Raw genomic sequence first — 27,247 nt, 5'->3', positions numbered from 1 at the left:
GAAGGTAAACTCCAGAGCCCAGCCAAGGGAAATCTCCAGAGAGAAGATGCAGCCGATGCTACCTAGCCAGCCTCTACTTCTTTATTTTCATCATTTGAATCCACCAAATGCCTCTCATTTATTGAGTCAATGGAGACTAGATTCTGGGAGGCATGGCTACAGGAAGCATGGCCCATAGGAGACTTGGCCCACAGGAGGCATTGCCTACAGGAGGTCAGTTCACTCATGATGTTGAACATAGCTGGAAGAAGGGTAAAGATGAATGGTCTCAGGACTAGCTCAATTTTGCATTTCATTTAATCTTAGCCACATGAGACTACGTGCCTTGATTTTCATTTATTACAGTAAGTCTAGCAGTCCAAAGGTTAAAAGCAAAAATAAAATTGTACTAAATGCAACTCACCCTAAAAGTTATATTATCCATTTTGATATACATTATGAGCTTGTCAGCATATCCTTATAGTTGAGTAAGCATAAGTTATCAATTGCATTAAGTAAATGCAGAAACAATTATTGATAAATCTATATTTTAATCACATATGTCAGCACAACTAAAATGCTATCATAATTTTTTTTTCAGCTATGGGAGGGAGTTCTATCATCTCTGTACTGAAGAGGTTGATACAGAAAGATTGAGAAAATGCAGTAAGAGCCTATCACATAATTGCAAAAAACCACAACTGTTCCAAATACAGAGACCAGTTGATTGTGAGGTGCCTGGTCCCACTGGATACATTCGTAACAGAACTCCTGCACCTGAGGCTCAGGGACAGCAGCAGAAGAAGAAACAGAAAGATGGTAAAAGCCAGAGGAGGCTGCGAAATAATGTCTCCTTGAAATGACAAGGAAGCTCACTTAGGATACTTCAACTATATGGCTACCGAAGCAAAACCTGAACAAGGACAACACAAATAGACATGCTAAAATGGAAGGGGAGACCTCAAGGGGACCCAGTCCTAGATGAAGAATCACAGGCAACTAAAAATAAAGGGTAGGAAAATTAGTGTGCCTCAGGAATCAGCCTACGAATTGGTGATCCAATGCCAAATGGTCAACGCTGAAGTCACAAACATGAAAAAAACACTCAACATCGTATTTACATATTTATGTTTAACATACATGCAATAACAGCAATTACAGAAAAGGCAGCATGAATCTGAGGGAGGGAAAAGAACACATGGGGGAGTAGAAACCTATTTAATTTAATATTTTAATTTAAAAATTAAAAGTTAAAAAAGATCCAGTCTCAAAAGAAGACTTAAGTTTTGTTTTGTTTTTTTTTTTCAATGCAGTTTATTCAGGAACATTGAACAATCCTCGGACCCCGGGGCAAGCCAGCCCACAGCTTAAATAGCCTCTGGGTAGCCAACCCAGGCGTGCCACGGGGGCAATGCAGATAGGTCCACATACATGGAAGCAAGCCAGATCCTCGGCCTTAGCCAAATGTGGAGTTGTTCGTGACAGAGAGCACTCACCATCGGGAAGGTGGAAGGCGGAAACCAGCTCCATCTTTAAGGCATAGCATTCCGCAGCTCTCTACAGTTCCTTCTTTTTGTTTTAGACGCATCAGGCAAGAGTAGAGGTCTGATCTCTGATATTAGAAATAAATTGGGACTTTGTACAAATGTTCATTTAGGTGTCATCCACTCTCTTCAGACAGAAAAGGGATCTTGGAACTACAGCCACCATTGTTACTACCATCTCATTGATGGCTGTTGGAGCTACCACCAGGGCATTAGCCATGAGTCATACTGGGCAGACTGCTCAGACTCTGAATAATCATTTAGCCAATGTAGCTCATGCCTTAGTTGTACATAAAGGAATTAATGCTCAACTAAAAGGAAGCTTGATGGTGTTTAATCAGAGGATTGACCTCTTGCAGGAGCAAATTGATACCCTATGGCAAATCGCTCAACCTGGCTGTCAATGAAAGTATGCTGGACTTTGTGTCACTAGCATACAACATGAGAATTTTTCCTGTGCTGCAAATCTGTCTAAACAATTGTCGAGCTATATTTTAGGTAATTGGACTGGAGAATTCGATACTACGATGGAGCAGCTGAGAGTGGCCATTGTCACAGTAAATTCTACCGGAGTGGACGCAGGACTAGCCACAGGATTATCAACATGGATTGGTGCAGCCATGAATCATCTGAAGGAATGGGCGGGCATGGGAGTGTTAGCAGGCCTTCTGGTGTTGGCCTCCTTGGTTTGCCTGTGGTATATATGCAAGATTAGAGTCTCACAACAGTGTGATGCAGCCATGATCATTCAGGCCTTTACAGCCATTGAAGCAGGACATTCTCCCCAAGCATGGTTGGATACCATAAAAAGCTAAAATGATACGCTCAGGATGCGAGGCTAAGCACTGCACTCAGGGTCAGCCGCTTTGGACCCAGAGAAGAGCATGTCTGATTGCATGCGGGTTGATGCCCCAGGTCCCGCCTCTGAGAAAAAGGTATCGGACGGGTCCGAAGACTTAAGTTTTGGTTTAACTAAAGAGCCAGGATCTATAGTTGATATCACTTTAAAATTTTTAGTTTATTTCTAGAACATTCTCCAGTCTGTCTTTTAATCAAAATGTATTAAATCCTGCTTCTCTTTACTCAAACTGTGCTTCATGTAGAATCTTCAGGATCCGTTTAGAAGCCATATGCAGCAGAGCAGGCAGTGATCCAAGAACTTGCTGTTGACCATGACTTAGCCCAAAGTAGCTCATAGACAGTTCTTGGGGAAATGTTAATGGCAACAAATTAAAATAATTTTATTGAAAATACTTTGAAAACGGATGTTTGATTTTTAAATATCCTAGCTGAGAGATAATTCTATACACTCCAATAAAACAGTAAGGTGTTACATCGTAATGGGAAGAGGGACTGCCTCTGACATAATCTGACTGGCCTGCTCTTTGATCACCTCCCCCTGGGGGGGAGCAGCCTTACCAGGCCACAGTAGAGGACAATGCAGCCACTTTTGATGTGAACTGATAGACTAAGATCAGAAAGGAGAGGAGGACCTCCCCTATCAGTGGACTTGGGGAGTGGCATACCTGCAGAAAGGGGAGGGAGGGTGGGATTCGGAGGGGAGGAGGGAGGGGCCTATGGGGGGATACAAAATGAATAAAGTGTAATTAATAAAAAATTAAAAAAAACAATAAGGTGGCTTCCACATTGTTCTGTTTTGTTTTTGAGGGAGTTAGCATGCTATTTACAGATAAAGACACATGCCATCACAAGCAAAGTACAGCTTCAGTTATTATCCAGACGAAGCAACCACAATGCATTTGTGGACTTAAGTCACAGAGACTTCCAAAGGAGATTCAACAAGAACTAAGATGAAAGCATAATACAATAAAGCTGACCATCGCCTAAAATTAAGGACATATTAATAATACAGGTGTAACAAGTAAAAATGTAGCAGGAAACTAAGAAAAAAGAAAGAAAGAAAGAAAGAATATTCCAGAGTTTGCTAGATGCTGAACTGATGGTAAAATAACTGGGTTTTCAAGTTCTCAGAGTCAAAGAAAAAAAAAAAAAGTCTATACAGCCTTGGCAAGAAACACTACTTATTCCCAGTCACATTTCAGCCTTACTGGGAAGAACAATGACAGCAGCTTTACAAGGAAATGTGACAGCAGACGTTGGCTTGGTCGCAATCACAAGGCTAAAGGCCTCTGCAATATATTCCAGAGAGTTTCATGTTTTGTTCAAGTCTTGGTGATCCTTGACTGAGTAGTCGTTATCACAATCTTATAGAATTCCAAGCCATTGTCTGTGGCTTTTGTAGAAATTCTGATTGTATATATTGATTTTCTTTTTCGAAATTATGTTAGTGCTTCCAGGAGCGCAAAGCGATTACTTTGGATCTCAGGGAAGCTGTCATGACAATGCTTTTTTTTTTTTTTTTTTGGTGAAATTCAGGCTGTGAATGATTCGAAACAACTTAATAACTCAAGAATTTAAAATGGGTAATTTTGCGTTGGAGAATTGTATTGGATAAAACCAAACCTTTTGGCTCTTAATTTTGGTAGAAAGAGCTCCTTTACACAGCTTAACATGGAAATAGATCACTATTGCCACCTCCTGGCAAGGAAACCACACCGCCGAAATCAAACTCCTTTGAGGGAGCCATATATTCTGGGAAAGCGAGATTACTCCATAAATAGGCAATAAAGTATGGAGTATTTATTTTAAGACGATCATCAGAATTTTATTATTTATTCCGTTAAGACCTTTACAGAAATCCATTAGAGCTGATAAATAGTAGCATTTGTTTTATGAGTGCTTTATGTTCAATAGAAATTCTGCTTGTTATGACTTTTTAAATTAAATGCATATGATGGGTCTACCTGTGATTGAGACAAGTGGTAGAGGCTTTTAAGAAGAAAGTTCAAAAAACGTTCGCTGTGCCTTGGAGGAGAGGAGCCAGGATCGGAGCACTGCATGCAGTCAAGAAAGTGACAGGTGGCTTTCTACCATATAATAAAGCTGATGGCATGGATAACAACTCTGACAGTGTTAATCCGTCTTTCTGCCAGGGGGGCTTTCAGAGGAGATGAATGATAGCAGCCCCTTCCCACTCGCCTTGTCATCCTGCTGCATTTCTGTTCAGTTCTCCCTTCCTCCTTATTGTTCTCCTTTACAATCAGTTGGCACTGGTGCTTTGAGCCCCTTCCTGCCTTCTTCACATCTGGACATCAAATCCTCAGCTGCATCAGAGCCTGCTTCATGGACTCCCTGCCTGGGATGCCAGCTGAGCCATTTAGGAAATAGATGTCACTCAAGCTGCAGGTGCACTCCAGGATGCCTGCCTGTCCTAAAGGCTCCAAACACCTGCTGCAGGTGAGTGAAAGAGAAGAATAAGAAATGGCTTCATGCTTCTACCCTCCAGATCAGGATACCATACCCACAGTGTTCTGAGCCTTTGGTCTTTAAGCTAATAATTTTATCAAAGGTGAGCTTAACAACCAACTGTCTGTGGATGAGTTGGAATCAACACCAAAGACAACTGAAAACTTAAAAATATAAATAAGTACTCCTCAAAAGAGGGGGAGGACGTTTTAGTTGTCATTGTTTATATTTTACCATATTTTACCCTAAACTTTATATAAATTCTATTCAAGTATAACACACATATGATTGTTTTTGGTTTACATCAAGGTGAAAGAAGAGTGAACACTGTGAAAATCAGCCTGGACCTGAGCTTTGAAGCATGAAATTACTCCAATTTAGTATCTTGGGAAATGTTCTGCTGACCTTCCACACTGCTCTCTTGTTGAATTGCTGGTTAAGCCAATTTCCTGAAAAACCAAGCCTAGAAAGCCATCACGAGGGTGGACCCTCTACACCTCTAGAAATAGAAATAATAATGTCACGTATGAGAGACAAATCAAGGCGAATAACATTCTCCTGTCCTAGCTGACCACTGACTCCAAAAGGCTACTATTAAAAAGAATGTCAGATGGGAGAGAAGCCATACAGAAATAAGAAATGGATTTTGAAAAGGAAAAGCAGAAAGCAAAGCAAATATATAATAAAAATAAGTCAAAACCTCACATATAAATTAAGCTCTATTTTCATGATAATCCCATCTCCACCATGTAGCAGATTTTTATTAAAAAATACAAAGTAATACTAGGAAACACCCAAGGCAGACATAGGATTTCCATCAGGTGGCCTGACTGTGTACTTTGCTTCCTGTGTCTTGACATAAGACATAATTTGTAGACATAATTTGTACTTTCTTTCTTCCCCTTGCTCCTTCCATTTGTTTGCCAATGGCAGTATGTATGACATGTAGTCAACTCCCATTTTACAGAAAACTTAATCTGCCCAAGTCAGGCACTGCCCAAAGTCTAAGTGGCTGGGCTAGCATGTAAATCCCCAGTCTACTTTCTTCCATCCACACCTCATGCTCCCCTTGTAGCAGGGACAGCTCTCTGAGAACCCCGACTTCCTTCCCGGACTCCTTCCACAAAAGCCAGACCTACAGCATATGTGGGACTCTCTTTCACGATTTCTGTACTAACCACCCCCCTGTGCTCTCTCCTGTTTAGCTTAAACTTGGCACCTTATGCTCATCTTTAAATATGTACAGCATGATCTTTTTCAAAAAAAAAATTTATAAGGCACATACAGCATAGTGTTTAAAAGTACAGATGCATTGTGAAATGGCTGAATGGAGGCAATGAACATGCATAGCACCTCACATAGTTATGTCATTCTCTATGGCAAAGAGAGATGAAATAACTTGGCAGTTTTTGAGTATAATATACTAGTATTATTGAGTGATAGATTTCTTGAGATTAGGCCTCCTTTCCCTACTTATCTTTGCCTGAATTTTCTCTAATAAATCTCTAGCATATCTAGTCCCATCTCTGTTTTTCAGCAAAACAAAATTAAAACTCAGGCCAATAGTATCTTCAAAATTTCATTTCATTAGTACACAAAAATAGAGATAGTTATGATTTTAGACATGTTCTTTACATTTATTTACTCAGTTGTTCAGTTCATTTGAATTCAGTAAATTATTTGTATAAATGAGACAACAGAAGGAAGCAAACATAATCAGCAAGCAAATGAATCAATTGCTCCCTGGCCTGTCGTAGACCACAAGACCTAAAGCATGACTTCTCTCTAAGATAAAAATCAATGAGAGTTTATAATACTTGGCTTATAACCAGTACCAAGAAGGTTGCATTGGCACTGAGTCTGTCTGTATCTCAAACAGAACTGTGAATATTTGGTTCAATATTTATGTAATAAAGTTTCAAATGCACTAAAGTCCTTCTTCAGAGGAAAAAAACTTGGCATTCTTTTATATTATATCCCTCATTGTGATACACAATGAAAAGATTGTTGGTCAAAAGATACAATATTTCCATTGAAGGACATCTAGGTTGTTTTCAGATTCTGGCTATTACAAATAAAGCTTCTATGAATATAGTTGAGCAAATGTCCTTGTTGTATGGTAAAGAATCTTTCTGGTACATGCCCAGGAGTGGTATAGCTGGATCTTGAGGTAGCACTATTCCCAATTTTTTGAGAAAGCACCATATTGATTTCCAAAGTGGTTGTACAAGTTTGTGCTCCCACCAGCAATGGAGGAGAGCTCCTTTTCTCCACATCCTCTCCAGCATGTGTTGTCTCTTGAGTTTTTGTTCTTAGCCATTCTGATGGGTGTAAGGTGAAATCTCAGAGTCATTTTGATTTCCATTTCCCTAATGACTAGGGATTTTGAACATTTCTTTAAGTGTTTCTCTGCCATTTCATATTCTTCTGTTGAGAATTCTCTGTATACCTCTGTATGCCATTTCTTAATCATATTATTTGTTTGCTGGTGTTTAATTTATTGAGTTCTTTATATATGCTGGATATTAACTCTCTGTAAGATGTAGGATTGGTGAAGATCTTTTCCTAGTCTGTAAGCTTTCGTTTGTTCTGTTGACAATGTCCTTTGCTTTACAAAAGCTTTTTAGTTTCATCAGATCCCATTTATTGATTGTTGATCTTAGAGCCTGAGCTATTGGTATTCTGTTTAAAAAAATAATGTCACAATATTTCAGTTAGACAATGATCTATTAAACAATAGATTATTTTTACAATTAACAACAAAATATATACATTAAAATTTCTAAAATAATAAACTTCAAGCATTCTCATCCTAAAACATACGGTATATAAGGGGTCACTTATCAGGCTCAGCAACTCAAGTCTTGCCATACAAGTCTGCTGATTTGAGTTTGATCTAGCACCTATTTAATAGTAGAAGGAGATAAATAACTCCATGGATTGTCCTCTAGCCTGCACAGATGTACAATGGAATGCTCCTCCACAAACAATGCATGAACACATATTAATAATAATTTAAATTGTTAATAGTATATGAGTCTATTGTTATGATAATTAGCTTGGTGTAGTTATTCTATATATCTATAAACATCAGTACCAAATTATTCCGTTACACAGTAAAATATATAATGAAGTTATTTTTGTCAACTACAATTAAAAATAGAATAGTAGATATTTCAACTAGACAAAGGAGATGAGAATGTCAACTTAGTGATGCAATAAAAATTATCTTACAATCAACCTCACTATTAGAAAATATAAAATGTAGTTAAGTATAATACTTTTAATCATCAAATATCAAGCACAAATATGAATACTCTGATTACATGAAGCATTTTAAAAGAGTTTTTCAACTTGTCTGTTAATATATATGCACATAACTGATACAGTCACCTTCAACCTAGTCATAAGGATACAATACATGATTATGCATGAATGCTTGTATTCTCATTTCAATTCAGCTCACTTTAAAGAATAAAATGCACTTCTCAGAAACAAGCAAAATTTTTCTGTAAGCATGAAACTTCTAGAAAATAAATTATATTAATGAAAAAAATACAAATTTGCAAGCACTGACAGCTAGTAAACAAAAGAGGCCATGAATCTGAAGAAGAGCAAGGAGGGTTGTATGAGAAGAATTTTAGTCACTGCTCTATTGCTCTAAAGAGACACTATGACCAAGGCAACTCTTATAAATAAAAGCATTTATTTGGGGATTTGCTTATAGTTTCAGAAGCTTAGTATGTTACTATCATGACAGAAAACATGATGGTGGGAAAATGTGTGCTAGAGAAGTAGCTGAAAGCTACATCCTGATCTGCAAGTAGAGAAGGAGCTTAGGCCTGGCATGGGCTTTCAAAACATCCAAGTCTGTCCCAAATGACACGCTTCCTCCAACAAACCCACACATACTCAAACAACATCACACCTCCTAATCCTTCTAATTCAAATAGTGCCACTCCCTGATGAATAAACCTTCAAATACATGAGCCTATGAGGACCACTCTGATTTAACACATCAAAGGGGAATTTAGAGGGAGGAAAGGAAAGGGAGAAATTTTTTAATTATATTATAATCTCAAAACCACAATAAAAATATATAGTAGGTTTTAAAAAAAAAACTGGCAGAAAGCATAAAGGAGCTATCATCCCACACTGTCATTATTGCAAAAAAAATGAGCAGTTTACTATAAAGTAAAATTAATGAATAAAAAGTTTAAAATTATTTATAAAAACAAAATAGCCACTAAAATTAAAATAAATTTTATTTAAAGGTTCTTATGTCAATTTTACTTCATTTCCTACCTAGCAAGAATGATATTTTTCTTCAAATTACAGTGGCTAAAAGAAAAAAAAAAGTGTCTTTGAAACAACATTCCAACAAAATTGTCAACATGTGATAAAACCATTGCTGTTTATCATTCCAAATTATTTAAAAACTAAAATGATTGCTAAAGTTATTCAACATCATCCTAAAAATTTAAATTTGCTTCTTGGAAAGAAATTTTGTTTTTTATGTTAAACTCTAGTAAATTACTGAATGCCCTAACCTATTTCACTGTTTTATTTGGAGGGGACTGAGGCGAGCTCTGAGACAGAAGATTATGAAGCTCATGCTGGTCTTGTGTTTACTCTGTAGGTGTGGCAATCCCCTTGTCTCTCCCTCCCAAATGCTCGATTCCACGCAGAACATATCCCCAGTTTCAAAGCTATTATATAGCCTTCTCTTTTTGCTTAGGCTTTTCAGAGGAATAGACTTCCAGTAATGGCAAATGTGCCATGGAGGGTTGTGACAAGTTTCAACAACCATCTACTTACAAACATGATTTCTGTCATTTGCACACTTAATTCAAGTATTCATTCTAACTACTCTATCTTGTTATAGACTGGATTGGGCATTGATAATAACATAGATACCTATGAAATAGTGGTGGTGTGCCATATGATGGGTGGGTTTGCTTGGATTTTCATTTACCCTCATAGTAAACATTCATAACAATTGCTATAATCCACAATTTTTGTATTTTTAAAATTTATATTATTATTATTATTATTATTATTATTTACATTTTATTAACTCTGTATCCCAGCGGTAGCCCCCTCCCTTATTCCCTCCCAATCCCACCCTCCCTCCCTCAGCTCCTCCCTGCCCCTTTCCAAGTCCACGGATTGGGGAGGACCTCCTCCACTTTCGTCTGGCCCTGTTTTATCAGGTATCTTCAGGGCTGGCTGCGAAGTCTTCCTCTGTATTTTATATGACATGTGTAGGAGCAGCATTTGGAAGCCCCATACCTCCTCCAAAAGACAGTGTGTAGACAGCTCTTGGGAGTTGAGATCCTTTTCCAGCTCTGCCTAACTTGGCAGATTTTATCTCTGAGCTTTGTGCTTTATTTCTCTGCCTTAAACCATGAAAGCCTAAGTAAATCCCAAGAAGGTTCTGACTAGAACTGCCTTGCTGCTTACCACAAGGTAGACTGAGACAGGAGGATCTACCCTTCTGAAAACATGGTTGGCCATGCAATGTTTAAAGATGGCATCTGAATCCATATGTACCTCAGTTGCTTAATGCTCGGGAATTCAGGTCACTCCACGTGAGTTTGAATACATAGGTAAATCCACTGAAGTGCGCAGTGAAGCTGGACAGCGAGCATGTGACTACCTCAGCCATAGTCTGTGTCTTTATTGACTCTCTAAGTAATTTGAAACTTCTGAATATTTCTCAGGGCTAGTATGTGCCCGTCTATAAAACCAAAGCTTCTAAAAATTCCATTAAGTTTCTAAAAATCTCATTCCAGTGAGCCCATGGACCTAATTATACCCAGTTGTTGTAGTTGTATGTCCAACAAGCTCTGAATGTTTCCAATGTGCTTTTCACTAACGTGCTTCTTGTGTGTGATTTGCATCAAACCTTTTCAAAGAGATCCACTTTATAAAAGCATGAAAAGCTGTAACTGTCTTAGCTGTCTTTCTCTTTATCCCCCAGTGGTGACCTACCTCTTGCTGTTTTGTGCCTGTAACTTTCAATGTGTTCACTATTTTATTTTCTATTAACTCATAAGTGCTCACATTTTCAGATAATCTCCATCAAAGTTATCCTCCAAATTGTTCCTTCTTTACAAAAAACAAAGTAAAGAGGATGAACGGCTTACTCACATTTTCCTGTGTAGTCATAATACCCTGTAGAGAATATTCCCAGTTCCCACAAGGATGCAGGAGGAGAAAGAGTTTCTATGGATGGAGTTTCTATGGAGAAAGCCCAAATCTGATGGCCTTACTTAGAAATATACTGTCTTCTGTCATGATCTTTTCACCTATTTGCTTACTTTTGTTTTAGAGAGTCTGGCATCCTTCTTTGTTCAACAGCAGGCCTCCAGTTTCTAGACTCAAATAATCTTCCCATATCAGTCTCTCCAGTGTCTAATACTAAAGGCTTTGGCCCCATACCCAGAAAACACACACACACACACACACACACACACACACACACACACTATTCTCAGCAATGCTTTTCGCACTTGTATCCATGAGAATGTGATACGACCTCAAAATTGAAAAACAAAACCCTTATTTCGGTTTTCCTCCAAAATGCCAAACTTCATTGATCTTTCTTTTAAACAAATTGTTCTTAATTTTTTAAAAAGTGGAATTCTGAATGCTACAGGTATCTTGTCTTTAGTATTGACATTGACTAATCATCCCTCCACAAGTTTGTATCAATTTTTTTTCAGATTGCATGCAAAATACTGAAGCTGTACATTAGCACTTTGTCTCCTGTCAGGACAGAACTCCGGAGCCATGCCCTTGTTCATCTGGTCATCAGCAGTGAGCTTTATTTCTGTGTTTCGGTTTAAGTATTTCTTTTGGACTCAAAGCAGGTGTTTATATCAGGCTTAGAGTGAGTTTCAAAACTTTTAATGGCTCCCTGTTGAGTAAGAATAAAATCTGAACTTTGCTCCGTGACACGGGAAATGCTAGGGTCCCTGATCATTTTCATTTTTGACCCTCACTTGCTTCTTGATGATTCTGGGGCTGCGCACTGCACCTGAGCATCCGGTTACCACGGATGCTTCTCAAATGTTCTGGCTTCCTTGTTTTCATTTGTGTGTGGCAAACCCACTGGGCTGCTTTTATTTTTCTAATACCTAACCCAGTTTTCTTCCCAACTTAAACCATAAAGTATCTCCCCTTTGAGGGTTTTCCTAGTCTTTCCGTAAGGTATTATTCATCCCTGTTTGGTGAGAAAATATGCTTTCTTAAAAAAAAAAAAAAAGATTTATTTTTAACTATGTTTAATTATGTGGTATGTGTGTATATGTGTCTCTTTCTGTGCGTATGTTTGTGTTTGTATGTGTCTTTATGTGTGTGTGTTTGTGTGTGTGTGTGTGTGTGTGTGAGTGAATGGGTATATAGACAGGAATAAAGGTGCCCATGGCAGCATGAAGGATTGGACTCTTCTGGAACCAGAGTAAGAGCTGGTTGTGAGCCAACTGATATGAATGTTGGGAACTGAATTCAGGCCCTCTGTAAGAAGAGTACATGCTTTTAATTCTTTGGCCATCTCTGTTTTCCCCACACTTCAGCACATTTTAAGCAGATTGTCACTTTTACACTTGGCTTCCATCACAGTTTGTTAAAACTGCTCTTACATCTCTCCCTCTCTTAGGCACACATGACTCTAGAGCACACATTTGGTGGAATGCTGAAATAAGGCAAAGCTAAACTTTGTTCTATGGTTTTTATTTTGTTTTCAGGTTAGAAAATGATTTTACACTGCTTTTGAATAAAATTGCATGGCAATTATTTTCAAGACAGACCATATTCTGTCTCTTATAGTTGTATGCCATTAGAGAAATCAATTAACCTCTCTAAACTTATTTACTGACCCTTAAAAATGGTTAATTTGATATTTATGGTGATTGTTTAAAATAAACTATTTTTTCAATTAAATCTTTTAATTAAAATTAAATCTTTTAATTCCATTATGTGAACTAGTCACAACATAGGTATATAGCTACAGATGTTCACATAACATACTATATCATTGTAGTCTCTTTGAAGTAACTGATTGAGAGAGAATAAGATGGGCAGGCTTGTGTTAGTTGTTACAAGACAGAACAATCAATGACTTTTTCATTCTTTAGAAACAACAGCAAAAAGTAGTTCAAGTACTATAATTGTTTTAAGACATGAATATATTTTCCACAGATTCTGTAATGAAAAACTTATTAGATGATTCAGTAACTTAGGGGATTTGCTGATGTTTACCAAGTTTCAAATCTGACTACACTAATTTCATTTGCAACTTATTTTTCTTGGTTTGCTTAATGTTATTGAAGTACTCTGTCTGAAACAAATCTCTTGTGATGTACCTTCTCCTCTGAAGATAAATGTTTACTATTTTTGTTTTTTTTTAATTTTTATTTAATTTTTATTTTTTATATTAATCACAGGTTATTTACTTTGAATCCCAGCCATAGCCCCCTCCACCACTCCCTCCCAATCCCACTATCCCTCCCTTATCTCCTTCCTGTCCCTTTCCAAGTCCACTGATAGGGAAGGAGCTCCTCCCCTTCCATCTGACCCTAGCTTAACAGGTATCTTCAGGACTGGCTGCAATGTCCTCCTCTGTGGCCTAGCAAGGCTGCTCCTCCCTTGGGGAGAGGTGGGAAAGGTCAAAGAGCCAGCCACTGAGTTCATGTCAGAAATAGTCCTTGTTACCCTTACTAAGGTACCCACTTGAAGACTGAGCTACCATGGGCTACATCCGAGCAGGGGTTATAGGTTATCTCCATAAATAGTCCTTGGTTGGAGATACAGTCACATAAAAGACCCGTGTGCCCCAATATATTTGGTCCTTGTGGAGCTCCTGTCCTCTCCAGGTCATCCTAACTCCCCCTTCTTTCATATGATTCCCTGCACTCAGCCAAAGGTTTGGTTATGAGTCTCAACATCTGCTTTGATACACTGCTAGGTAGAGTCTTTCAGAGACCCTCTGTGGTAGGCTTCTGTCCTATTACTTGTGTTCTACTTCCAATGTCCATCCCGTTTGTCTTTCTAAGTGAGGATTGATCATCTTACCCCGGGTCCTCTGTCTTGTTTATCTTCTTTAGGTATACAGATTGTAGTACGTTTATCCTATCTTATAGATCTAGTACCCACTTATAAGTGAGTATATACCATGTGTGTCTTCTGCTTCTGGGATAACTCACTCAGGATGCTCTCTTTTACATTCCACCATTTGCCTGCAAATTTCATGATTTCCTTGTTTTTAATTGCTGAGTCGTATTCCATTGTATAAATGTACCACAATTTCTGTATCCATTCCTCTGTTGATGGACATCTGGGTTGTTTCCAGATTCTGGCTATTACAAATAAAGCTGCTACAAACATGTTTACTGTTTTTACAGGAACTCAGGGCTGGATCCATGAGAAGCTCAATGAGACTGAAAATTTACAAAGGGTATGAGCAGAGGGAGCCTTCCTTACACAGATGGCCCTGCTGTAAATTCACATGGCTGCCATGTCAAAGAAGCTTTGGTCTGAGCCTTCTCCTAACCACCATCACACGGCAGAAACTTGACAGAGGAAAAGCTCCCCAGTCCGAAGCTCAGCTTTTGCTGGAACCCATAAATGTATGTTTGTATAGTGCATCTAAGAAGAAAAGAGTTGCTAACTTAGAAACACACTTTGACAAGCTGAGACTGTAGCTAAACAGGCAGAATGCTTGACAAGCAAGCACACAATCCCGTGACCAATCAGCAATGCCATGGAAAAATCTCAGTCCTTGGTAGGATCAGAAGTTCAAAGCTGTCCTTGGTTACATGGTGAGTTTGCAGTCAAAGAGTTAAAGAGAGAGAGAGCCTTTACTTGTTTAAAACCTATATTCATAACCTATATGGAACTATATTTTGTGTAGGTCATTTGAACTAAAGCAGACCATGACACCTTGCTCTGTATTGTTACATATTACTCCTGCATAGCTCACCTATCTGATACAAAAGTGAACTATTCCTTTGGTTTGTTTGCTTCCTTGCTTGCTTTTGTTTGTTGTTTGTTCTTGCTTTGTCTTAGTTTTGGTTTTATTAGTAAGGTAGTTGATGCCCCAAGGTATTTTGAATTCTGCAGAAGGAACACTTCAGCTTTTTGTTTGAGCATGATAATTTACAGTTCATTTGGGAGAATGGAAAAACATCTCCAAAGATTGGTTTACTTTTTGCAAGAATCCAACAAGAAGACAAAGGTCTATGGTTTACATGATATTGATCTGTTGTCCTTGAAGACTCAAAGGTCATTCTAACATTGATCTTTGTTTCTTTATTCAATAGCACCATGCACTCACCAAACTGGGATTAGCAAGATGTACTCCAATAGCTGCCTTCTGAAATCAAAGTAAATCAATAGTTTATGTCATAAGCAGTATAATCTCTCAGAGCATGTAAAATATGCATTTACAACATCAACAACTTTAAATGAAGTCTAAAACACTTAGCATGCTTATCCTGTCTTTACTCAGTTGGATAATATTAGTTTTCCCTTCATAAACTGTAGTCTTTTCTATTTGGAAAAAAAAAATCAATGTTTTTTTTTTCTTTTCTCTGTGTTTTAACATTGTATAAGCCAACATGGTTTTATTTATGCTGTGTCTCAGCCCAAGTGTCATCAAATATGTCAACTGCCCAAGGGGATGTTAACTTTAGGGGAGACTGTGCTGTCTAAGAGAGTCAAGGCATAGTGAACAATAAATAGTGTAAGTCCAACTGAAACATGAATCAAGTCCCTGTCCTCAGTTCCACACTCCTCTGCTCAAATTACAGGAGGGAGTTAACTATACGTGGTCTGGATCTAGATTTGGTTTATTTAGGATTTCCTGCTTGGGTCAAAGCTTGCTTCTGTTGCTCCGAAGTCCCCGCTAGCACTTAATCAGAGAGGGGGCACATTAGACAGCCTGTCATCTTGGTATATGGACCAGGCAAGCTGATAGAAACATTGTGTTTCGTGGATAAGCTTTTCTTTCTGTGATGAAGAATTACAATGAATGTAGGATGAACAGCTTCTCAACCCAGAATTTCAAGCTATTTACTAGATAAGAGTATTAGGTAATGCTTTCAAAAGTTGAATACTGAGAACACTTAAATACTTGAAAGGTATTTTTAAAATAAAGACTAGTATCTATGCAAATAAAGTCTTATGAGATTGCTTTAGAAAATATTTTAATCAAAAGAGAAAAATGCTGACGAAGTTTAGATAGGAAAGTTTTATATATGACTTCTAAAAGTGTATTTACCATAACTAGTATTTTCAATATAAATGTCAGGTGGTGATGATGCAGGAAGTGATTTTGTGATGAAAATACCATTATTTACAGCACAGTTTCCTGTGCCCAGAGATAATGGGGTTGTGAACAGAACAAGCTTTCCCAGTGCATCAGATTCAGAATTATAGCAGATGGCCACTGAATTATGTCTCCTTCAGACACAAGTGGGTTTTTATTTCCAAAGGTGGAAGGATGGGAAATGGGAAATCTGCACTTAGGGTATGATGTGATGATAGTGTCTACAGTTACACCATTGTTAATGTTTTCACAGTAATCTCATATATCCAAAAAATTAAGCTTTTTTTAAGTGTGTCTATGAATTGAATCATTTTGTTTCAAAGGAAAAAAGTACATTAATGTTTTTACTTTTTCTGGAAAATTGACTTGTTTGCTATTTCAACTATTTAATTGCTATGTGCTTAATTTTTCTGGTATATTTTTTTTTTTTTTTTTTTTTTTTTTTTTTGGTGTCAGGGATAGCACTGCATAACCTCATGCTAAGAAAAACTTCAGATTTCAGTAATACTTTATAGAATGTTTCCTGTTTCCTTTTAGGGCTTTCCACATTTTTCTTTATAAAAGCTTAAAATTCAGATGAAAAAATAAATTTGAATTGAAAATCAGCTTATATGCTGTGGTTTTGAAACCCTGGATTACTTGTAATTGCTTCTTATCAGTGTGGATGACTAGATACAGCTACTATGTCACTGAATCATTGACAAGCTGCTGACTGTCTCTGTTCAGGAATGATTTGAAAGGGAGCTGATCAGGATAATTAAAAGAATCTAAACAATAACAATTATCTCCAACACACTGTCAATGCTAAAATCATAAATAACAATGAAATTAAAAGTAAGATCATGGAAAAATACAGTACCTACAGTCATGATTTATTACAAGTACAGCCCTAAAAGTAAATTTCTTGGTATTATCAAGACATAAAAAAAAAAAAAATGGTAGCCCAAATATAGCATGCACCACTACATTTGCAATCATTTTATTTATTCTACACGTTTATTGAGTGCCTAATATACAGCTAATGTTACATGAAGTATGAGGGTTCATAAACAGTCATATGACCTTATATGAATTTCAGCGTTTGGAAGGGAGAGGGGCCTTGCAAGAATAATAACTAATGCTGTGCTATAATTGAGAATTAAAGAAATAAAGATTTCATGCAGCACCTACCCCACTATAGGGAAGACAGGAAAATTATGGGCACCCATATTTCAGCATGATTCCAGTTTGTTTGTTTGTTTGGTTGGTTGGTTGGTTGGTTGGTTGGTAATCTGTGTTTACTCCAGAAAAGAAGCCTTCTGCGGGATTTTAAATGTCCACGTAGATGTTGAGCATTAACAGCATTACCATGACTCTGGATGTATGGAAATAGTAAATGAATTAACACATCTATAGGGTTTTTTTTTTCTTATTTTATTTTTTCACTTCTACTGAGACAACACAAGATATGCTGGTATCCAAAAACAACCCAGTAAAGAACAAATAAATGACTGAGTGTTGGAAGACAGAAATAAAGGAGGAACCGAATTTTGAGTGATAGAAAAGCTGAAACCTCCAAAGTCAGAAAGCTCACCGGTATTATTGTCACAGCCCATGTGTTAGACACATCCATTATTTCTGCAGTCTCCACAAATTACCGACAGTGGCTTCTGTGAGACCGAGAAACATTCAGAATCCAGAGCTTGTCACCTCCTGTGCGATTCAGCACTTGATAGGTGTGGCCAGGTTCACTGACAATGGTGCTTCTCTCAGAGAGCTACTGAAATACTACTTTTTCTTTTCCTTTGAAAGACACTTTCTTTTCCTCTGTTGCCCACTGGTTAGAGTCTGGCAGGAGAAAACAATATTTAAATATTTAAAACAGTAACCTAAGGAGAAGAAAACTAATTTAATTGGAAAGATACTGTACTTACCGTACCCCACACCCGATCACAAATATCCACATTTTCTTACTTATCAAATAGTCCCAGGGAACCTGTGTAACATGGTGTGATGGTTACCATGGATATTTGCTTAAAAATGAGTATACAGAGTGCTTCCAATGACATTTGATGTCAAGGCTTTCAGCAGAGAAAATTATGTATTTCTGGGGCTTAAGAATCGTTTATTCCTTTCTGATGTTGTTTTTTTTTTCTCTTCCGAATTAATAGTCGCGAATATAGAAAAATTACAGACTATAATCAGCAGGAACTACCCTTTAGCAAACAAAACAAAACAAACAAACACAAACAAAGAAAAATATAAATGTCTTATATTTGTTATGTTCACTTCAAAAATTTGTCTAAATGTAAAAAATTAAAATATGAAGTTATATTTTCTGGATAGGAATGTTCCATAATCTCTAGTCTCTCAGCCATTTATACCATCCCCAATTGTCAAGATCTGACATACCTCATTCATTCCTGTTTCTGTACTTTCACTACCTCTTCATGCCCACCCACAAATAAAAGCCTCAAAATTTATATAGTTGTCTCTCATTGAAAGTGTCACTATTTTAGCTCAATATTTTATGTTTTGAGATGTATTCTCCCTGATTTCTGTGAACTTCCACTAACACAAACACCATCACTACTGTACATCATGTTTTCAGGTAATTGTTTAATTTTCCTGCCACATGATTAAGAAACAGCCTGTATTTCAAAAGAGTACATCTCACCAGTATCCACATCCAGAATACATGTAAGCAACTCAAAACAAATATCAAAAATCAAACAAATTTTTTAAAGCTACAGAACTAGATTGAAGTCCAAAAAGACAAAAAAAAAATCAACAAAAATATGAATTAAGGTAGTACTGCATACCTCTCACCCCACTTAGGGTAGTTATTATTTAAAAAGACAAGCAATAAATGCTGGTGAGGATGAGGAAAAAGAAATGAACCCACGAAACCTCCTCCACTGCTGGTGGGAATGTAAACTAGTACAACCACTCTGGAAATCATTCTGGCGCTTTCTCAGACAACTATGAATAGCGCTTCCTCAAGATCCAGCCATACCACTCCTAGATATATATCCAAAAGAGGCTCAAGTACACATTAAGGACATTTGCTCAACCATGTTTGTAGCAGCTTTATTTGTAATAGCCAGAAGCTGGAAACAGGCAAGATGCCCCTCAACTGAAGAATGGATGCAGAAATTGTGGTACATCTACACAGTGGAATATTACTCAGCAATGAAAAATAAGGAAATCATGAAATTTGCAGGTAAATGGTGGGACCTGGAAAGGATCATCCTGAGTTAGCTGTCCCAGAAGCAGAAAGACACACACTGTATATACCAATCATATAGACATGTAATATAGGATAAACCTACTAAAATCTGTACATCTAAAGAAACTAATCAAGAGAGAGGACCCTAACTAAAACACTCAATCCCCATCCCGAAAGGCAAAGGGGAAGGACTTCAGAAGAAGAAGAAAAGAGGAAACAAGGTAGAAACACGCCACAGAGGGCGGCTCTGCCCTGCAGACTATTAAAGCAGATGCTGAGACTTATGGCCAATTGTTGGGCAATGTGCATGAAATCTTATGTAAGAAGAGGGCAATAGTAAGATCTGGAGAAGGACTGGAACTCCACAAGGAGAGCAACAGAACCAGAAATTTGAACACAGGGGTCTTCCCAGAGACTCATACTCCAACCAAGTACCATGCATGGAGATAACCTATAACCCCTGCATAGATGTAGCCCATGGCAGTTTAGTGTCCAAGTGGGTTACATAGTAATGGGAAGAGGGACTGCCTCTGACATAAACTGATTGGCCTGCTCTTTGATCACCTCCCCCTGAGGGGGAAGCAGCCTTACCAGGCCACAGAAGATGACAATACAGCTACTCCTGATGAGATCTGATAGACTAAAATAAGAAGGAAGGAGAGGAGGACCTCCCCTATCAGTGGACTTGGGGAGGGGCATGTGTGAAGAAGGGGGAGGGAGGGTAGGATTGGGAGGGGAGGAGGGAGGGGCTTATGGGGGGATACAAAGTGAATAAAGTATAATTAATAAAAAAATATTAAAAAAAAAAGAAAAATGACTTAGGGACTGGATTGATGGCTCAGACATTTAGAGCACTGGTTGCTCTTCCATAGGTCCTGAGTTTAATTCCCAGCAACCACATGGTGGCTCACAACCATCTATAAAGAGATATGGTGCCTTCTTCTGGCCTGCAGGTGTACATGCAGACAGAACATTGTATGCATAATAAATAAATAAATAAATAAATAAATAAATAAATAAATAAAAAGAAATGAACCCACATATTGTTGGTGGAAATGTAAGTTGGTACAACTCAGGAAGACCCTAGGGAGGATGTTTAAATCTCATTCAGAATGTCTAACAGGATAGACACCAGAAGTGGTGGAAGAGAAGAAACAGGATGGGAGTCTACTATAGATGATCCTCTGTAAGGATTTAACCAACATGGAATCAAAGCAGATGCCGAGACTCAAGGCCAAACTTTGGGCAGAGTTTAGGGAGTTTTATGGAGGAATAGAGGAGTGGAATTAGAGGGACATGAAGGAGAAAGAAGCCCCACAAGAAGACCAACAAAACTAAAAGTTTTGAGCCCAGGAGGTCCTGTGGAGACTGATACACCAACGGAGGACCATATATGGAGAGGACCTAGACACACTGCTCAGATGTGGCCTATCGGCAGCTCAGGATCAATGTGGATCTTTGAGTGAGGGGAGCAGGACCTGCCTCTATCATGAACTCAGCTGACTGCTCTCTGATCACTTGTCTCTGATGATGCAGCCTTGCCAGGCCACAGAGGAAGAGGCTCCAAGCAGTTCTGATGAGACTTAAGCTATGGGCAGGTGGCAATAGTGGAGAACTCCCCCTTTCAGTGGACTAGGGGAAAGCACATGAGGGGAAGAGGGAAGGAAGGGAGGACTGAAGGAGTTGAGGGAGGGGACTTCAGTTGGGGTATATAAAAAATAAATTGTGAAAAAAAATTATAAAAAATTGCATGGAGATTCCCCAAAAAGATAGACAGACAGACAGTTGGACAATCAGACAGACAGATAATAAAGTTGGTAGTTTTATATGATCCAAATTTTTTCTATTGAGCTTATAAGCAAGGCTAGAGAATTTTCATGCCAGAGAGAAACTTACACCCAATGTATATTATAGTGCTTTGCACAATATCAAAAATATGAAGCCAAAGCAGAAGAGGAATAGAGAAGATGTTTTAGGAGGATGGAGATGGTGCAGTTGGAGAAGAAACTCTGCTTTTGTTTATTTAAGCTCTGTGCTAGCCAGGACCTCCAGATGTCTTCATCACATTTGTCAGTTGTCACAGAAAGGATTTAAGCAGTGACATGATTGGAACTAAAATTGCTTGTAGGAAATCTCTGCCTCAGAGAAAACAGATAAAAGGACCAAGAACAAAATACACTGCAATTTAAAAGATGTCAACATTCCAAACTTATAAAGAATCCTTGCTGACTTACATAAGACATCTGTAAACCTCAAACCAAGGTCAATGAAAACTGTCCTCAGAGATCAGTGGGAAAAAAACTGTATTAAAAATACAAGGATGAAAAGCAACTTCAAAAACTGGCAGAACAGAGGTAGAAAGCTAACTGAGGAGTATCGAAGTGGGTCTTTATAGATCTAACACAACTTACTTTCTTTTCATTATACATTTTATTTATTGTTATGTTCTGTGGTGTGTGAGTATTACTATGGTGTGCACGTGTTGGCATGTGGCTTCATAGTATGTGTATGGAGGTCAGAGTCAATTTTCTTCTAATTGACATAGGTTTCAGAGTTTGCACTCAAGTCATTAGGCTTGTTCAGAAAGTGCTTTTACTTGCTAAACCAACTCATCAGTCCAATAAAGTGACTGATGTTTCCTTGGGACTTACATGTTCTGTGTGAAAAGCAAACATGATAACTGCTACTTTTTGTAACCGTGTGTAATCTTGCTTTCTTTTTGATAGCTAAAAGGGTGTCAAATCTAAGACAAAATAGTCCACTCCAACAAAATACATGTATTACAAGATCCAACACAAAATACCAATGGAACAAACAATGGTTGAGTAATGGATGTTTGAGCAACAGAAACTGGTACACACAGAGACTATTTTTATCATGGTAGCATCCATAGCAGGAAGGACGGATCAAGAGACAAAGTTAACTCCCAGAACTGCCTTATAACCATAAAAAAACACATTGAAAGATGATTAATTGAAATTGATCTCTCTGGGATGACCCAGAGAGAAGATACAATGCACAGGAATACCAAAGAAGATCAGAACAAAATTTGATAAGATTTTTTTTAAAGTTGATATTAAAGAAAAAACCTAACTACTCAGTGCCGGTTAAATCATGATGAGTGGAGGAGAATCTACAACTAATTTATTGAGCCAGCAAAATCCTTAATAACAATCTATAACCACTTTTCCCTATGCCCTCTGAAAAATGTAGTTTTCATTCCTCATCCAGGAAGCTTTTAGCAGACAGAGACCACAACCAATCAAAATGCAAAAGTTGTGGAACCCAGTCTCAGTGGATATATAGGGGTTGATCTTAAACTACTATGTATTTAAATGTTAAATGCTTGTCCCTTCCCCAAGATCCTTACTGTCCTGTGAGCAAATTCTCAAGTATCCAAAATGACACTGTGTAAAAGGTGCTTCCCAAATTATCCCTGAATGGCTAACAAAGTTGCCTACCACCAGGGCTAAGCAGAGCAGAGTTTAAGGCGTATCATAATAAATCTAACAGATCTCTGTGTCTTATGTTTATAAAGCAGTGAGTTAAGGAGTAAGTGCCACCTTAATAATTATGAGTCATTGTTAAATATTAATAATCATGTTAGAGTCCTATGCTTAGGCTCAGGCAACATTGTGGTAGACGGGTTTAAAGATGAAGAGACAGAGGATCTGGAAGACTGTGAGATTTAGTCTCCTAGTAACATCAAAAGCTACCCTATTAAAGGCTCACCAAAATGAACACCTAAACATGGGATGATCAAGAAGGACCCTGGTGACCATGCTAAAAAGTTAAGAAAAAAACCCACAAGACCTCAACCCTATACAAGGAACTATAGCCAACAGAGTAAAGACAGGAATGTGAGAGGTGGTCTTCCCCCAGAAAACTTGTTCAGTGTCAAATGATCAGCCAGGAAAAAACAAATGCAAGTAACATATAGACTCAACAGAGTATATTAAGAAATATATATTTGTGCACAAATACATATATCCACGTGATAACGATTAAAAAAGCACATAAATGTAAAAGAGAATGGAAGCAGTGTATATGAGAAGGTTCTGAGGGAGAAAAAGCAAGGGGGAAATACAATAATTAAATTCAATCTCAAAAGTAAAATAAAATAATTCATATTTACCAACAAGTGCAAGAGATGAAGTGGAACCAAATGGAATGCTAGCAAAAACAGGCTCACCTAAGACAAAAAGTGAAAGGAACAGATTCTTTTCCATCTAGAGATTTTCTGTTCTAGATCTCTGTAGTCTGAAGATGCAACAAGAAGCATCCATGACTGCTAAAACTACTGATGCTTTCTTGACACCCAGTTATGCCCAGAAGTTTTTAGAAATGCAAGGTTGTAAGGCCCAGCATACAGCAAAGAGACACCGGCACAAGAATCCATGTGCCTCATTCTACCAAGAACAAGCTTCGAATGCATGACCATGTTCTCTGGGTTCTCTAAGAGTCTGCAATGAGGAATGTGTCAGAGTATAATGCAGTCACTGCCACACATTCAGATGGCCTGTCAGTACAGGAAACCCCATCAGTTGAAATAAATGGAGGTCAGATGTGTCGAGTTCGGCATGGTGAGCCATGTTCCAAAATTATCCACTGGGCAGGAGCAGAAAAATGAACCTCACATGGTCCTGAGTAAGAAGGACACTTAAGCTGGACATTAACAATGATTCTGACAGATTAATCACACAGCAGGCAGTTGAATAAGACACGATTAAAGAAAAGTGTAAGCAGTTTGAAGGTATTGTGGGTGAGAATATAAACAAAAAAAGGGAAATTATCTGTATAAATCTGTGCAGTGCATGCTTTTTAACTCTATTCTATTTTGGTTTCGTATGTCTCTACCTCTCTTCCAACCCCTGACCCTAGGAAGTAGAGAAAGAAGGTTAGAAGGAACAGGGGATGTAGACTTCTTTAGACAACTAACCTTAGGGCAGCCCCGGTCTTCGTAGTCAGGATATCCAGCATCCCATACACAACGCAACAGCAAAGAGGATTCAATAAAAAGAAGACACCGTGTCAGAGATTACTATGGTACCAAAGGAAGTTGAAAAAAAAAAAGGAGTGTTTGATGAAAGGTTTTTTCAGAGGTAAGAGTCTATTAAATCATTCTCGGTACTTCCATAGGAATGTCACTCTCAAAGACTTGAAACATCTAGGCCTGTTAGCAGCATCTCCCCGAGAGCGTCCCTGACAAAGATTTCACTCGTGTTGAGTTAGGGTATTAATAGGAGCTTATTCTTTTACCTGCCCTAGCTCCCAAATACATGACACAGAGACCTACTAGATTTATTGAACAAGCTTTAGGCCCTATAACTGGGTGGATATCCATCTATTCTAATCCAATTATGCTAGTCTGGCTACCTCTCAGCCACGTCCCCCCCCCCCCTTTTATGTATATCATAGTTTATTTAACTGAACTCACATTAGACATGTAGAATGCTTTAAAACTCTTTTTCTGTATAAATTTATTATTATTATCATTTAGTACAATTTATTCAATTTGTATACAGGCTGTGGCCCCCTTCTTTATCTCTTCCCAATCCCATCCTCCCTCCCTCTTCCCCCGCCTCCATGTCCCTATCCTAGTCCACTGATAGGGGCGGACCTCTTCCTCTTCTATTTGACCCTAGTCTATCAGGTCTCATCAGGACTGGTTGCGCTGTCTTCCTCTGTGGCCTGGCAAGGCCGCATTCCACCAGGGGGAGGTGATCAGAGAGCCTGCCACTGAGTTCCTGCCAGAGACAGCCCCTGCTCCAATGCATGGAGAGGAGCTTAAACCCCGGCTCAGATGTAGCCCATAGACTCAGTCTCCAAGTGGGGTCCACGTGCCCTTTTACTTATCATCTCAATCTTGCCTTGACCTTCTGTTATAACTATCGTCAAGGAGAACTCCTCATGCTGCCTTTCTTGTGGTGACTTCCTCCTCCTTCTTTCTCTCTGGTCCCTACTGAGCCTCCCCCCCCCCCCAAACTGGGAATGGTGTAAGGCCAAGGCAACTGACTGACTTAGTACCTCAGCCACCAACTGTGGCAGTGGAGTCTAGGCAGCGTGTGGCCGCCTCAGCTGCAGAGGGTCAGATAAGCAGCCATGGTTCTCCCACACACTCCCGCTAAAGTTGAAAGCCCTGGCACTCTGCCAACAGCAGTCCCCTGATCAGAACAGCTTGATGCCACCACCCCAACTGGCTGCAGCTCGGAAAAGCAGCCAGCCACCTCGGACCAATCCTACTGCTGTCCTCTGATAAAAGCAGCCGGGTGCCAACATCTGATCAGGCCAACTGCAAGGTGCCAACCGCCAAAGGATCAGACTAGCCAGCGGCAGCTGCCCCAATCAGACCAGCTTCTGGCTGCTTCCACAATCAAAGAAACTGCCACCACCGCTGCCAGCCGCTGCTGTCACCCTGTGCAATCAAAGCGACCTGCAGTGGCGGCGGCGGCGGCGGCAGCAGCAGCAGCAGCAGCAGCAGCAGCAGCGGCAGCGGCAGTAGAGTAGCCGGAGAGAGCTTTCTCTAAAGCTGAGGCAGCCGGTAGCCATGATGACATATCAGCCACCACAGCTGAGCCTTGACGATATGGCTGTCCGCCTCAGCAGAGAGACCATCACCTCAATGGATAGAATTTCCACTGCCTCAGTGGTAGCCCAAAGCACAGATAACTGCCCCAAGCTGGCAGGCCACCCCAAGCCCCTGAAACTCGTTCCCAAGCTGTGGTAGCTCACCCGCAATCCACTGCAGGCCATCCTGAGTGGCCCACTGTCCCACCCCAGCCTTGCACGCCCACTGGCACCCTGCTGTGGCAGCACACTGCACCCTCCTTCCCAAAAGCTAGGTCTAGAGCTGTGAGCAGCAGGCCACTAAAATTTCAAGTTGCTCACTGCCAGAGAATGGCTGCTCCTGTCAACAGGAGCTGACCATGGTGATTACTCCTGCCTGACTGCTATGGGAAGCAAAACACCTTTCCTGTTTCAGAATGCCTACTGCATTCTGGGATATCACAAGACATCACGGGAGCTGTGCATGATTGATAGCAACCTTTTCTGCTTAAGCCTACTGCCTTCACAATGGATTCTTTGTAAATTTTCGACTCTTTGTAGACTTTATAACCCCTCAGGGCAGAAAAGTAGCCAACCTCTGCCTGAGGAAGCTCTAGCAGCCCCATTTTTCCAGACCCCCAGACTACTGTAACTGTTATCTCCAGCTCTTCAGTAGGACACATCCCAGACTATGCAAATTTGAGGTGAAAAGTCTGGACAAAAATCCACAATCCTTGAGCAGGAAAATTGACCATTCCCTGAGCTTCCCACTAAAACCAACCAATTCCTGAGCAAGAAAACTGGCCAATCCCTGAACAGGAAAGCTCACCAGTCCCTGAACGTCCCTAAGTTTAGGAAATTAAAATCTCACCAATCCACACTCTGAAGTACCTGCCCCAGAAAGCCCTCTCCTAAGAAATCCTATGTAAAGACTTTGCTTGCCCAGTTCCCTGCTACCTTCTCCCAGGAGCAGATGTAAGCCACTCCTAAATTCATCCCTCCTCTCTTGGATTTACCCCTTCAATCAATTTCTTAAGAGATTTACTGCCTACTATTATTCAGGAGAAGATGAGAAGAATGAAGAAGGAGAGGAATTCAGGCTCCTAGACTCCTCAGCTCATCAGGGGTTGGGGTAATCCTCTCTTGGGAGCTATAACATCTCTGTTGAGGAGGCCTGCTCTCAGAGCTGTGTTTTTCCTTGGTTCTTGTGCCTCCAGATACCTTTGAAATACTGCCCCATGCCAGAGCTGTGCTTTTTCTGGGCTTCTGTGCCTCAGGATACCCTTGGGACACTGTTCCACCTCAGAGCTG

The sequence above is a fragment of the Meriones unguiculatus genome, chromosome 2 (assembly GCF_030254825.1).
Source record: "Meriones unguiculatus strain TT.TT164.6M chromosome 2, Bangor_MerUng_6.1, whole genome shotgun sequence".
Classification (NCBI taxonomy): Eukaryota; Metazoa; Chordata; class Mammalia; order Rodentia; family Muridae; genus Meriones; species Meriones unguiculatus.
This window is presented reverse-complemented; position numbering follows the sequence as displayed.